This window comes from Rosa chinensis, chromosome 4 (assembly GCF_002994745.2).
Source record: "Rosa chinensis cultivar Old Blush chromosome 4, RchiOBHm-V2, whole genome shotgun sequence".
NCBI lineage: Eukaryota > Viridiplantae > Streptophyta > Magnoliopsida > Rosales > Rosaceae > Rosa > Rosa chinensis.
Window position 1 is genome coordinate 53,886,975 of NC_037091.1, and position 12,889 is coordinate 53,899,863.

The window sequence follows — 12,889 nt, forward strand, 5'->3', positions numbered from 1 at the left end:
ATGTATAATTATGGGATTATATATATCGATTTTCATGTGTGTAAAATCAGGGGCGTGACACATTGCCAAAGCGCTCTTCTAGCGCTACCCATAGCTCTCTTGCATCCTTGATCGACATATACTCCAATCTGAGTGCCTTGTCCATATGGCGTCGCATCAAGAGAACTGCTTAAGCATGCTTTGTAGGTGTTCGCATGAACACACGATCCGGGTTAGGTGCCTGGATTATGGATAATATTCCCTTTGAAGTGAGGTGGTTCTCAACATCGGTTACCCAACTGTGGTAATCCGAGCCTGTTGAGTCAAGCATGGGAAAGTCAAGTCTAGGTTCATTCGACATCCTGAAAATAAGAAGAGAAGATATATTAGTTTCGAAGCTAAACTTCCACGAAAACTAAAATAATAAGATTTCCGAGCTATGCTACCAAGAAAATAATTTCCAAGAATCTCTTTTGGAGTAGACCAAACAATAATGTTTTTATATGATCACAATTTGATGCTTACGGACGCTCTTAGTCCGAGCATTACGAACACTCTTAGTTCATACGAACACTCTTAGTTCGTTAAGCGTGAATCCTCACAATTCCGCTTTATTAAATAATCGAACCCATGTTCGTATATTGAAAATCCTGCAGAAAATAAAGGAATTTAAAAGACAAGAAAGCAGGAACTTTAATCTTTAAAACTTACTTGTTGAAATTTGGAGTAGATTCGCTTCTGAATAGCTCCAACTTTGAATGGTGTACAGATCTCAAAACGACTCCAATAAGGCTGAAATTTGGAGTTAAGATAGAAGAGGCAGGGATGAACAACTTTGATGAAGGAAGGATTTTGATCTGAGGTCTCAATCAAGACGTTTTGGGGCGTGAAAACAGGCTGATCTGCACAGGAACGAGCGTGCTGCAGGGGCAGTAGGAGGCACACGGGTGCTCAAGGGCTGCAGGAGCAGCACACGGTATGGCTAGCAAGGGCTAGGAGCTTGCGGCAGTTTTTGGTGAAAGAAATTTCGGGTGTTAGGGTTTTTGTTTTTGTTTTTGTTTTTTTTGTTTTTTTTTTTTTTTCTGGCTAGGGCTTGGGTTAGAGTATCGTGCTGATAACGTGTTGTAGAGAATTGGATAATTGTATTGTATTCATCTCACCATGAGGTTTATATAGGGTTACATCATGTATACAAAAGGCAATACATAATAGTTATACTAATCAATCGCACATTACAAGTATGTCAATCGCATATATTACGAGTCTGTCAATCGCATACATTACGAGTCTGTCAATCGCATACATTACGAGTCTGTCAATCGCATACATTACGAGTCTGTCAATCACATACATTAAGCAATACCTATTGCATATTCATTTACAACAAACTTTGTAATCTTGAAAACTTACGTGTCATCCACTTGTACACTTCATTATCCAAAGCCTTCATCTCCTCCATTTCCTTTGCAAAGTAAGGAAGTGTAGTTGACTGTGCACATCTCCTCATTTGATCCTTTAGTACCTTTTCCAGAAAGAGCTTCGTAAAATTTGTCCACATATGGCGCACACAAAATCTAATCTTAGCCGATTGAACCACTTATTCAAAGGCAGGGATTAAACCCTTTTGCTTATCGCTGATGAAAGTCCAACCTGCTCCATCCTCAAGTATACTTAGGTCTTTGCATAGAAGCTCTAGAAACCAAGTCCATGAGTCTTTGCTTTCCATCTCCACCATTGTGTAGGCAATCACCCATGAAGTGTTGTTGGCATCAATTCCAACGGCTGTCAAGAGCTGACCCCAATATGCAGACGTCAAATGGCAACCGTCTAGCCCAATCACAGACCTACATCGCTCTTTAATTGAATCCATTTTTAAGAGCTCCAAGACAGATGTACATCCTCTTGAAGATTGGAAGCTTCTTTCTGAAATCACATTTTATGTCGACAGTTGTAGAAGGGTCCACCATTTTCAGCTCATTCCCATAATCTCAGAGTCTGGCATACTGCTCTATGATGGTTCCCTCCAACACTAAAAGGGCTGCATTCTTTACTCGATAAGCCATCTACTTCGAGACCCTTACTCTAACTTCTGAAGACATAGTTTGAGCCAAAGATTCTGCAACAAAATAAGCAAAAAAAGAGTACCAACAATACCAAGTTCAGTAACCATAATTTTTTTTTATTTTTAAAGCAAAAATATATAGCTCTGAAAACAAAAAACTCTAACTTATGAACTTTCAGCAACCATCAAAACAAGTATCGTAAAACTGTAGTCTGTTGGCATCAACTTTCAACAACCATTGAAATAATTGTACTCTAACTTTTCAACTTTCAGTAATCATCGAAACAAGCAAATATATCAAGTAAACAGGTAATTACTCTAAAACTGTACCCTAACTTGCAGGTTTGACTGCTCTAAAGATAGCACACAAACAAAACTACTCTAAAGATAGTACACAAACATGGCAGATACTCTAACTTGTAGGTTTCGTCTCATATAATACAAACTTGCAACAGCTACAACCTTATCCACTTTGCTCAATTCTGAAAAAAATTTCCCATAACACTACTATAACACTACCACAACAAACAACTTGTTGCAACCTTATAAACTTTGCTCAAATTTGGAATTTTTTTTTTCTGAAAACAACACTAACTCGTATACTTGCTACAACACAATAAACTTTGCTTAAATATGGACGTTTTAACTTAAATCAACAGTAACTCATGCACTTGTTGCAAAAATATGAAAATATAAGAAACAAAACTGAACTTTAACTCATTTCTAATAGCTGTAACAAACCAAACATGGCAAAAAAACATGAAAATATCATAAAAGTACACAAACAATAGTAACTTATCAAGTTTCAGCATCTCAACCAAAATGAGCAAAAGCATGAAGAGATTAGAAATGGATACCTGGCTTCCATCCGGTGTTTAGCTTTATCCTTTCCATGAAGCGCTTAGTTAGCACTGACCATGCTGTTATCAAAGACTCTAGTGCAGTTGTGTTCAAGTTCATAAATCTTGATCATAAGAGAGTCTTGATGTTGCATCATAGATGCATACAACTCGAATGGACAGTCTTTGGACTTGCATATATCCCTCACCCTTTTCCTGTCATTTTTTTTTAAAAAAAATACCTCCCAACCATCTCTAATAGCCCTCTCCCTTATAGCCTCTCTCAAAATGGCAGAGTTGCCAAATATCATCCCTTTCTTGAAGACTGGATCCTTCATATCTGTTTCGGGACTAAACTCAGGGAATAACACTTCCTCTTCACCATCATAATTCAAAGCAAGCACGATCTCTCATCATCGGACTCTGCTGGTCCAAACATATCTTCTTGATCAACAAACTCTTTTCCACTTTCTATCTCCACATTGTTCAGAGCTTCTTTACTTGGTCCTACCCATTCACCATTTCCATTAACCTTAAACCCTATATCAACTTCCTCTAACCAATCATCGTCATCAACACCATACTAATCATATTCATCATCTTCAGCTGCAGGTATGTAGTCATCATCCTCATCACTCTCACTGCCATCAAACTCCACTTCATCTACTTGCTCAGGGTTGAACCCGAAGGACTGCATGTAGTCAAGAATATCTATATCTTTCAGCAGCTTCTCCTCTAAACCACTTACACCGTCAATACTTTTCTTTACAGCACTTCCCTCAGGGTACATCTTTGCTTTTCCTTTGTCTTTAGGATCTGCTTTAGCCACCTTGCTGCCTTGACTAGGGATGCCATCATCAACCTCTCTAATGACTATACCCAACTGCCCTGTCTCCCTTGTCTCACAAATAGGCAGCTTTTTTTCATCAATGATCTTCTCAATAACACATGTAGGCTTCTTTCTCGGCTCATCAGGGAGCTCTTCAATCACCACTCTAGAAGATCCCGACTAACTAAACACATCAAAACCAGCTGGATACATGTAGACCTCGTCTTCATTTAAGCCATCATCACCTCTATGAATGTGATCTAAGTAAAGAACAACTAATCTCATTTCTGGTACACAACATAATATAGTCATCACATCTGCATCTGAACTTATTTTTGTCATAGCATCATCTTCACTTCCTATACTAAACCAATAATCAATCCTAGTACCGGCATAATCTGGGTTCAACCCTTGGACCATGTTATCTAACTCGGTCAACGACATCCTATCCTTGTCGACATGATCATAGAATGATATCTTCCCACCTACGTACCTGTTTCCTAATATGTTCCCCCCATGATATATATTCAGCGTGAAGTAATAAAGATTATTTGTATGGAAGGAAAAAAAAAAACAAATTTAATAAAGCATGTCAGTTATTACCACAAGCAACAACAAACACATCAAAACCATAACAGCAGCAATATTAAAACCCTCATTCATTATCCCCAAAAACTTTCACATGCACCTGCATACTTTAATCACCTACTTCAAGGGTCAAGCCTTCATAAACAGACAACAATTGAAGCATAAATGACCCAAAGATAAAATATCTTTTAGTGTTATATGCCGGCATCATCTTCATAATTATTAGGATTGAGTAAGTATGAGACAAAAAGAGAACCTAAATCTATCATATGAGACAAAAATAGAAGTCAAAATAGAAAAGGCATGTTTCTGGAAAGGGTAAACTTATTATTTTATATTGTACTTTGCTCTGTCGGAATTCAAGCATGTTCCTGTAACATGTAAGTTACTTTTAAACTTCAAAACCCTATATCACAAACAAACAATATAAGCTTCTGAAGTAGAATAAATTTCAGTTCTAGTTTTAAAAAATAACACAAGTAAGCACTTTGATCTAGTTGAAAAAGTACACAAGAACTTTGCTTCTTGGAAAAGTCATACTTTGCAACTTGGAAAAGCAAAGACAACGTTATTCACTTATTCCTACTGTTACTACTATCCCTCTACAAAGCATCAGAAAGTGGAACTTTCAAGTCAATGCACACTCAATTGGTGGGGTTGATAACAAGCCTTTGAGGTTACATTATTGACAAAACCGATAATGGTTTGGGTAAAAGACTAGGACCAATACAAGATAAAAATTGCAATCACATTGCTTTAGAACGAACTCCAGAAACATGAAATCCAGAAACTTTAGAAGCTCTGAAACCCAGAAACTTTAGAAGCTCTGAAACCAACATAGTCATCACATGATACTAAAACCCGAAACCCAGAGCAACCAACATAGTCATCACATCATACTAAAACCCGAAACCCAAAAACTTTAGAAGCTCTGAAACCAAACCCAGAAACCCTTTTTCCCCAATTTTGAAATTTTGAGGTTTTAATTTCAAACCTTAAACCCGACTCTTTAATCCATAAAACCTAAAGATTTGACCACCGTAATGCAAAATCCTAAATCCAAAATCACCGTAATGAGGGATTTCATCTCCATCCTTCGTTTTTCTGGGTATCCAAACATCAAGCATGTTGTCAGCCATATCAAAACCTTATCCAACTTTTCAATCGGTCTTCTGCTTGTCGATTTTGTGGGCCTTTCAATCGGTTTATCCTTCTCCTTCTTCACGCATTCGATTCTTTAGGTTTTCAATTTTTTGCTTTCTCCAAACAACTTCAATATGGGACTGTATTACAGTTTGTGTCGCGTAATGGGGAGGATTAATGTGGATTTAGAGCAGTGATCTGAGTTAGAATAGGGCAGGGACATTTTGGGAATTTTACTATCATGTGGGCCCCACTTTTGATGAGTTGGAACTCCACGTCAGCAACTGAACATCTGAAATTGACGGAATTGAGTTGGAGTGACCTATTAGACCAGAAGATGATATTGTGGGTGTGTTTTTGATGAAATTGAAAGTCGAGGGACTGAATTGATGTTGGGCCCATACCACAGGATACTAAACAATATTTAGCCTAAAAAAAATGATTAGACTTTAGCTCTTTAGGAAATGGGTCATTACCCAAAACACCAAAATAAGCTAAAATTATCCCACTTACCTCATCAACAAATTTTTATTCCCATCAAATCAATTTATAATAAAATGATCATTCTACCCTCCATCTAATTAAATAACTATTATCATGCCCCTCTCTCTCATCCCTTCAATTTGCGCGCGCACACACACACACACACACACACACACTCTCTCTCTCTCTCTCTCTCTCTCTCTCTCTCTCTCTCTCTCTCTCTCTCTCTCTCTCTCTCTCTCTCTCTCTCTCTCTCTCTCTCTCTCTCTCTCTCGGAATCCGATTGCGTTGCGGTGGTGTCAAACCCTGACCGGGTTTAGGAGCGCACCTCACTCTATGTTTTATTGTTGTTGTTGAACTCCTTTTATTTCGGTTATGATGTAAGCCCTAAGGAGTCACAGTGCACTTGCCTACTTTATTTTGAAATATTTCCAGATTTGTTAATTTGAATATTAGATTGTTGATCGAAAGTCATTTCCTAAAAGTTTTACTTGTCTCTTATTTTCTAAAAATCGTATTTCAAAAGGCCTTGTAGTATTAAGTGGTAGGTCTACGATACGTCATTGGGTTCCTGGTCCGGCTTCTGTTCCACAATTCGATGGAGGTCCAAGTCAACTCGGCCGAGTTGATTGAGAATCTCCTGGCCAAGTCATGGACGGCGGAGCTCCGAGCACAGATATCCACTAAGGCATGATTGAAATTCTCCGCAACCAATCGCTCACCCGCAGGCTCTGAAAATCGGAATGAAAGCCTTCTTCACCTTGTGCTTGGTGAAGCAGACACGCAAGAAAGCCGTATCGGCCGGATCGCCGAAGACGCTGATTTGATTGTATCTTCGGCCCCGGGCTACGATTGAAGTTGTTGCAATCGAAGTCAAATTAGTTTGAGGGCGAATGGTCATCCGGAGTCGTTGCAAAATTACTGGAATTATGGGCAAAATGGTCAACCAGAGTCGAGATTAATATGTTATGGCCTTTTTTGAGATTAATCAGTTTGACGGCTGCAACCGGAGTCGTTGCAAAATGGCTAGTGAGACATAGGTGCCCATAGCATTTTCTGGGTGCCCAAATTAGTTTTTTTTTTGGTAATTATGGGCAGAAGTCCGAGAAAGAAAGAAAAAAAACATTTTATTATCTCGTAGTAAAGGTCTATGGAGGAGCAATAGACGTTTTGAATTGATGTAATCTCCTCTCTTTTTTTAATCAAAGTTTTATATGTTCAATTTTAGATAGATTAGTTCCCATTTCGGCAACTGAAAGTTATATTGAGGGGCAATAGACGTTTTAAATTGATGTAATCTCCTCGTTCTTTTTTCTTTAATAAAAGTTTATTTGTCTAAATTTAGGGAGATTAGTTCCCATTCCAGCGACCAAAAGTTCTATTGCGGGGCAATATAAGTTTATTATCCCTCTATTGGGGCCATAAAGGTCTATTGGGGGGGGGGGGGCAAGAAGGAATTAAAAAAAATTAATGAGGTAAACGGGAAAAAAATCCCAATAGACAAGAAGGTTCAAGATTCATCGGGAGAGATTGCACCCTTTCTAGTGGGACAATGTTTTATTCTCAATTGGATTCTATTTTGTTTTCTTAGATAGGTTACATTTTCCTAGGTCTATTAGCTAGGTCTAGCCTACCTCATTCTATTCTCTATAGATAACGACCTCCTTTGAAACAACAAACTCAACAAGTACTTTCGACTGCTTAGGAAAATCAAATGAATCTTCTTTCGTTTCTGCGCAAAATACATGATAAGATGTTTGGGGGATATCAAAATGAGAAGAGCGATTACACCACCAAGTCGGAAGGCCGGAGGCAGAGAAGGGGAGAGGATGGGATCTATCACCTCAAGGTTTCTCTTGAAGATCTCTACACCGGCACCAGTGGCGGACGCATAAATATTTGTCACTGGGGGCAGTAAAAAAATAAACGACTATAAAATAAAACTTCGTATAAATGAAACAAAACTTCAATCGCTATATTTTATATCAAATAGATTGATAGATTTTCATTTAGTACATGAATTGTGAATAAAGCACCTAAACATATACTGCTATATTGTAGATATCACCCGCCAACAAGAGAAATAAATCTTTTCACCCCAACCAGAGGACCATTCCCATGCTTTTGACATGACGAACCAGGAGCATGTACTACCTTATCATGATAGACCATCGATCTATCATCTGATGTATCACTAGCATCATCAAATAGATATAAAAAAACAGCCCCCATGAATACTCTGCTGCTATGCAGATGGACTTGAAATTCAAACAACTGTCCCTGAGGAACATCATAGTTGTCAAAGTAGTAGCTAATCTGCAAGTAAAAAAGCTCCAGAAAATTAAGCAGATGTTAGCACCCCAAAACCAATGTACATCTTGATCTCTAGCAAAAGCTAGACACTACTTTAATTATATTGGCAGTCTCAAAGCTCCAAAGCCCAAACATCGATCTCTAATATGAATTGATTTTGCAGAAACAAATAGTGAGATTGTAAAGCAAACAACAAATACATATAGATTTCATAATCAAAACCACAATTTCAAACAACCCATACAAACCCAAACCAAACACACCTCTTTTCCTGCTGAAAACTATCCCCCAAACTCGATCAAAATTTTCGAATCCACCTCTCCAGAAACAAACCCAAATCCTCCCCCCGAAGTCCACCACAATCTTGAATCCCTCCTCTTCTCTTTCCCACCCCAGCAACCTACGATGACATCAAATCAAAAATTGAAAATCTCAAATGGCAAATAAGCTTACAAAACCAAACCTGTCCTACTCGTTTTCAGGCCAACCTTTGTACTTCGGAGCCTGATCGATCCGGAATCAAGGTATGAGAAGTAGATGGAGGTGCAGATCAGTGGATACAAAATCCGAATCAGGGGGTCACTTAAGCAAGGGATGACAGAAAAGCCAGCATGCAGATGGAATTAGATCGGAGGAAGGAGAAGAACAAGTATTTGGAATCTTGGATATTGATTGTGGGGGCAAAACGGAGACCGGTTCAACAAAAATAAAAGTTCACTGGGGGCAGCTGCCCCCACTCGTCCCTACGTGCGTCCGCCACTGACCGGCACAACCAGAAAGCTTGCTGTCACTCGCAACAAGATCTACACCAAGTGCAAGGGCAAAGGGTCAAAGTCAGGTGCTTCAAGGACGTGCCGTGGTTGCCAAGGGCATGGTTATAAAGTCACTGTACGCCATTTAAGCCAAAATTTGACGCAGCAAACGCAGTACTACTGTTATGAGTGCAAGGGCACTGGCCAGACCATTCGTGCCGAGGACCGCTGCCAGCAGTGCAAGGGTGACAAGGTTGTGCTGGAGAAGAAAATATTGGAAGTCCACGTGGATATAGGAATTAAAAACGGGCAGAAGATCATATTCCCTGGCGAAGCTCACAAAGGGCCTAATACCATCACAGGTAATATTGTTATTGTTGTCCAACAGAAGGAGCATCCCAAGTTTAAGTGACAGGGGGATGACCTAATAATTAAGCATAAATTGTCCCTAAAGGAGGCACTCTGTGTAATCTTAAACTTAAAAGCCATTAGATCGCTTCACAATGAATATAGATACAATTGTATAAAAGTAAGAACAAGAAATTAATTAGAAATGGATTATGAACCTTTGAACTGAATGGCCACTCAATCCAAGCATAAGTCTTCTGCACTGCATCTCAATATTTGATATTCTTGTATGGGGTAAGAGACTGTATTACCGAGAGCATATGAGAGAGTGCAGGGACCCAAGCTTTATATAGAGAATTGGATATTCTGTAACCTCCCATAAAGGAAACAATTCAAGTCTAAATCCCTATTATAATTGCATATCTTTTTAGGTTAACTTAATAACCAAGTCATATTAGATTTCTCCATAATTTACGTGGATACACCATAAATAAATTATACATAATTAAAGTCTCAAAATTCTCCACTTACTTATTCTGCGTAAATTGGTAAGTTGTTGATGACTCGATGTAAACTAATGATAAAGTCCATTTTAGTCTTACACTCTGGGGTTCCAATTTAGGTTGACACATTTGGACGGTAGGCAGCTTCTGATTAAGTCTGAACCTGGAGAAGTTGTCAATCCTAATCAGTGCAAAGCTATACATGATGAAGGCATGCCAATATACTCGAATCCATTTATTAAGGGCAAGTTGTATGTTCAGTTCACTGTTACGTACCCAAATTCCTTGAGCCCCGAACTGTGCAAGGCACTGGAGGCTGTGCTGCCTTGCGGGTCTGACTAGTCACCGCTTACTGATAAGGAGCTAGACGAATGCGATGAGACTACGCTGTATGATGTGAACATGGAGGACGAAATGCGAAAAAAGAAAGCAAATCAGTCTCAAGAGGCATAAGAGGAAGATGAGGACATGCATGGTGATGCCGGTGTCCAATGCGCTCATCAATGATTCCAGTTACTTTGTTAATGATTTAGTTTGTGACGTTATTTCTGTTATCTGCTTAGTTCTTACTGTTTATTTCTGGGTTCGGGTTGTTTTTGAATCTTAAAATAAAGACTTCTGCTTGATGTGAATGGTTACATATTGAAAAGGAGAAAGATAAGTTTTAAGTAAAAGGTTTTATCTTCATAATCATATCTATTGCCAATCGTGCTTCATTTTCTTCCTGCACATATGTTTATGGTCCACCGAACGGCCTTATATGCTTGCTTCAAATAGTGCAACTGACTGAAAGTATTGCATAGTCAACATAGACTCTGTTGCATTTGAATTTTTGTCTTCAAAATATATACTAAAAGAACATCAAAGTGACAAGCATTGTTGTATATGTTTAATGTGTCTCTCTTTAGAGACAGCAAATCTAAATACTAAAAGAGATCTAATAGTCTAATACATGACTGCTTGACTTGAGCCATGCATACATTGATCTCTTCTTGGGGCTAGATCGCTCGACTGACCATACTTCCATAGTTCCATGGCTAACTAAGATGAGATCAGTGTATTTATAATACCAGCCCCATCTTGAAGCCTTCTGTAGCTCTGCATTTTTGGGTTCATGAAATCAGATCCCTAGCTAGCAGCAGAAGCTAATTCCAGGGTATTTTGACTTTGGTCTTTTTACTACTGAGAAGTAAACCTAGTCTAGAGCGTGCAATTGCAGTCAGTCCACTGTTCTTCTCTAATAAGTTCGTTCATTCGTTTCTTTTTTGTTTGTTGGCTTCAATTTAGGGCTAACAAGTATCTCTTTCTCTGAGAGCTATTGCTGCCTAATTGCTTAGACCGTAGGTATTGATATAACAGATTCAAATTGCTAACAAAGATTAATATATTCCATCATTATCAAGTCATCGTCTTGATCAGAATCATTTAAATTTATTTTTATTAAAGCGTCTTAATTTTTTTGTTCTCAGCATCTGGCTGCTCTCTGTTACTCGGTGTTTATTTCTGTTTGACAAACCCAATCCTAACTTGGGGAATTTAAGACTACTGCTTTTGAGAAAACAAAAACTCTCGCCCTATATTTCTTTGAAGCTATCTCCAGCTGTGGCAGGGTGATTTATAGTCTCCACTGGCTAGCCTGTCTCCCAATTCAGTTTCCGTGATCCTGGGCCATTTGTGCCAGGGTTGAAAGGTATAGAAAATTGGGAAAAGCTGAATTGAGCAGCTGAGGTAACGAGAACCTTGTTGAGTGTAAAATCAGACACCTCCCTAGTGACAAAAGTTTCAGTGTGAAGTGTTGGAACTGTTGGAATAAAGTGGGACTTAACATTATCTAAAAGCATTAAGTAAATGGAGCAATTGATTTAACTAAATGAATAACAAGAAATCTGTAATTGTAATTCTAATACCAGTTACCTATCGAGATGTATATCTCTTGATAGGAGTAGGAGTCTTATTGTTAAAGACCTGATTAACATAAGGGATAGTGATAAAGCTTAAGTCTCCTATCTGATAAACATGAAGTAAAACTAGGACTCCTTATGGGATGAGTCCGGGATGAGGTTTTGGCCAATATATAAGGAGAAGAAAGTCCCTATGTTCAACACTGCCTTTTGCATACATTCTCAGTCCCATTCTGAAGCATAAAGTGTTGAAGCATAGAAGACCTTCCTCCATAGTGCAGCTGCTCGGTTCAGATCCTTGAAGATGTCTTCCTCGATGAATGCTCTTGGACATGCTGTGGCTGTAGGGATTGAAAGTGTCAACCCAGGTGATTATTCCTACCGAGACTAGGAATGCTACTGGTGTGCTGCATAATTGCCTTTGCTACTTGTGCAGCTTGTGTGTTATGTGATTTGTGATATGATCTTGTGTGATTCATGTTACTTAACATGAAGGACTTCAAGTCCCCTTAAGTCTAGCTTCAATTTGAAAAAGAATCTGATACTCAAACTCGACTAGGCGAAACATTATCAGTTGCTTCTTGAATGAAAAGTAGCACTGTTACCATGGAGGTATCTTAGTTGCAGATTAGAACATTTCATAGTTTGGTTTAGATCTTCTGAGCTTACTTCCTTTTTCCTAGTTTGGTCGTGTTTCCTATTACTAGTTGGATTATGTTTCTTAATCCCTGTCACTCCATGTTCTGGTTCTAGCTTACTTCAGTTTTCCTAGTTTAATTGATCGTCTTTCCTCTATTACTAGTAATCCAATTAATCTATCCTTGTTTGGCTACATTTTCTGGTCTAGGTTACAACAGCTTTCCTAGCTAGTTCAATAAAATTTTCCTTTTACTAGTTTCTGTTTCTTAATCCTAGTTTGATTAGATTTTTAGTTATATAGCTTGCTTATAAATACTGAAATACTGTTATCGGTCCGGTTCACTGTGGATCAGTCTCTGGATTCAACTGTGAGGGCCTGGACTTGCTGCCTCATAGGATGAAATGTGAAGTACTGAAGTTGAACAAGCACAGAAGACTTAACAGCCTAGGCATATGACTAAGATATGAATGTTGGAACCGAGAGGCTAGGGTCCAATGCGCTAGCTCAAC

The 12,889-nt window shown here is 38.6% G+C and overlaps 1 long non-coding RNA gene across 1 annotated transcript; it reads right to left on the bottom strand.

Moving 5' to 3' along the window:
• Positions 1-7,867: 7,867 nt before the first annotated feature.
• LOC121052812 lies at positions 7,868-9,355 on the bottom strand. Its single transcript, XR_005810136.1, has 3 exons — positions 8,725-9,355; positions 8,500-8,636; positions 7,868-8,239 (listed from the first exon to the last, which is right to left on the bottom strand). It is a non-coding gene; the product is annotated as an uncharacterized LOC121052812 (long non-coding RNA).
• Positions 9,356-12,889: the final 3,534 nt, after the last annotated feature.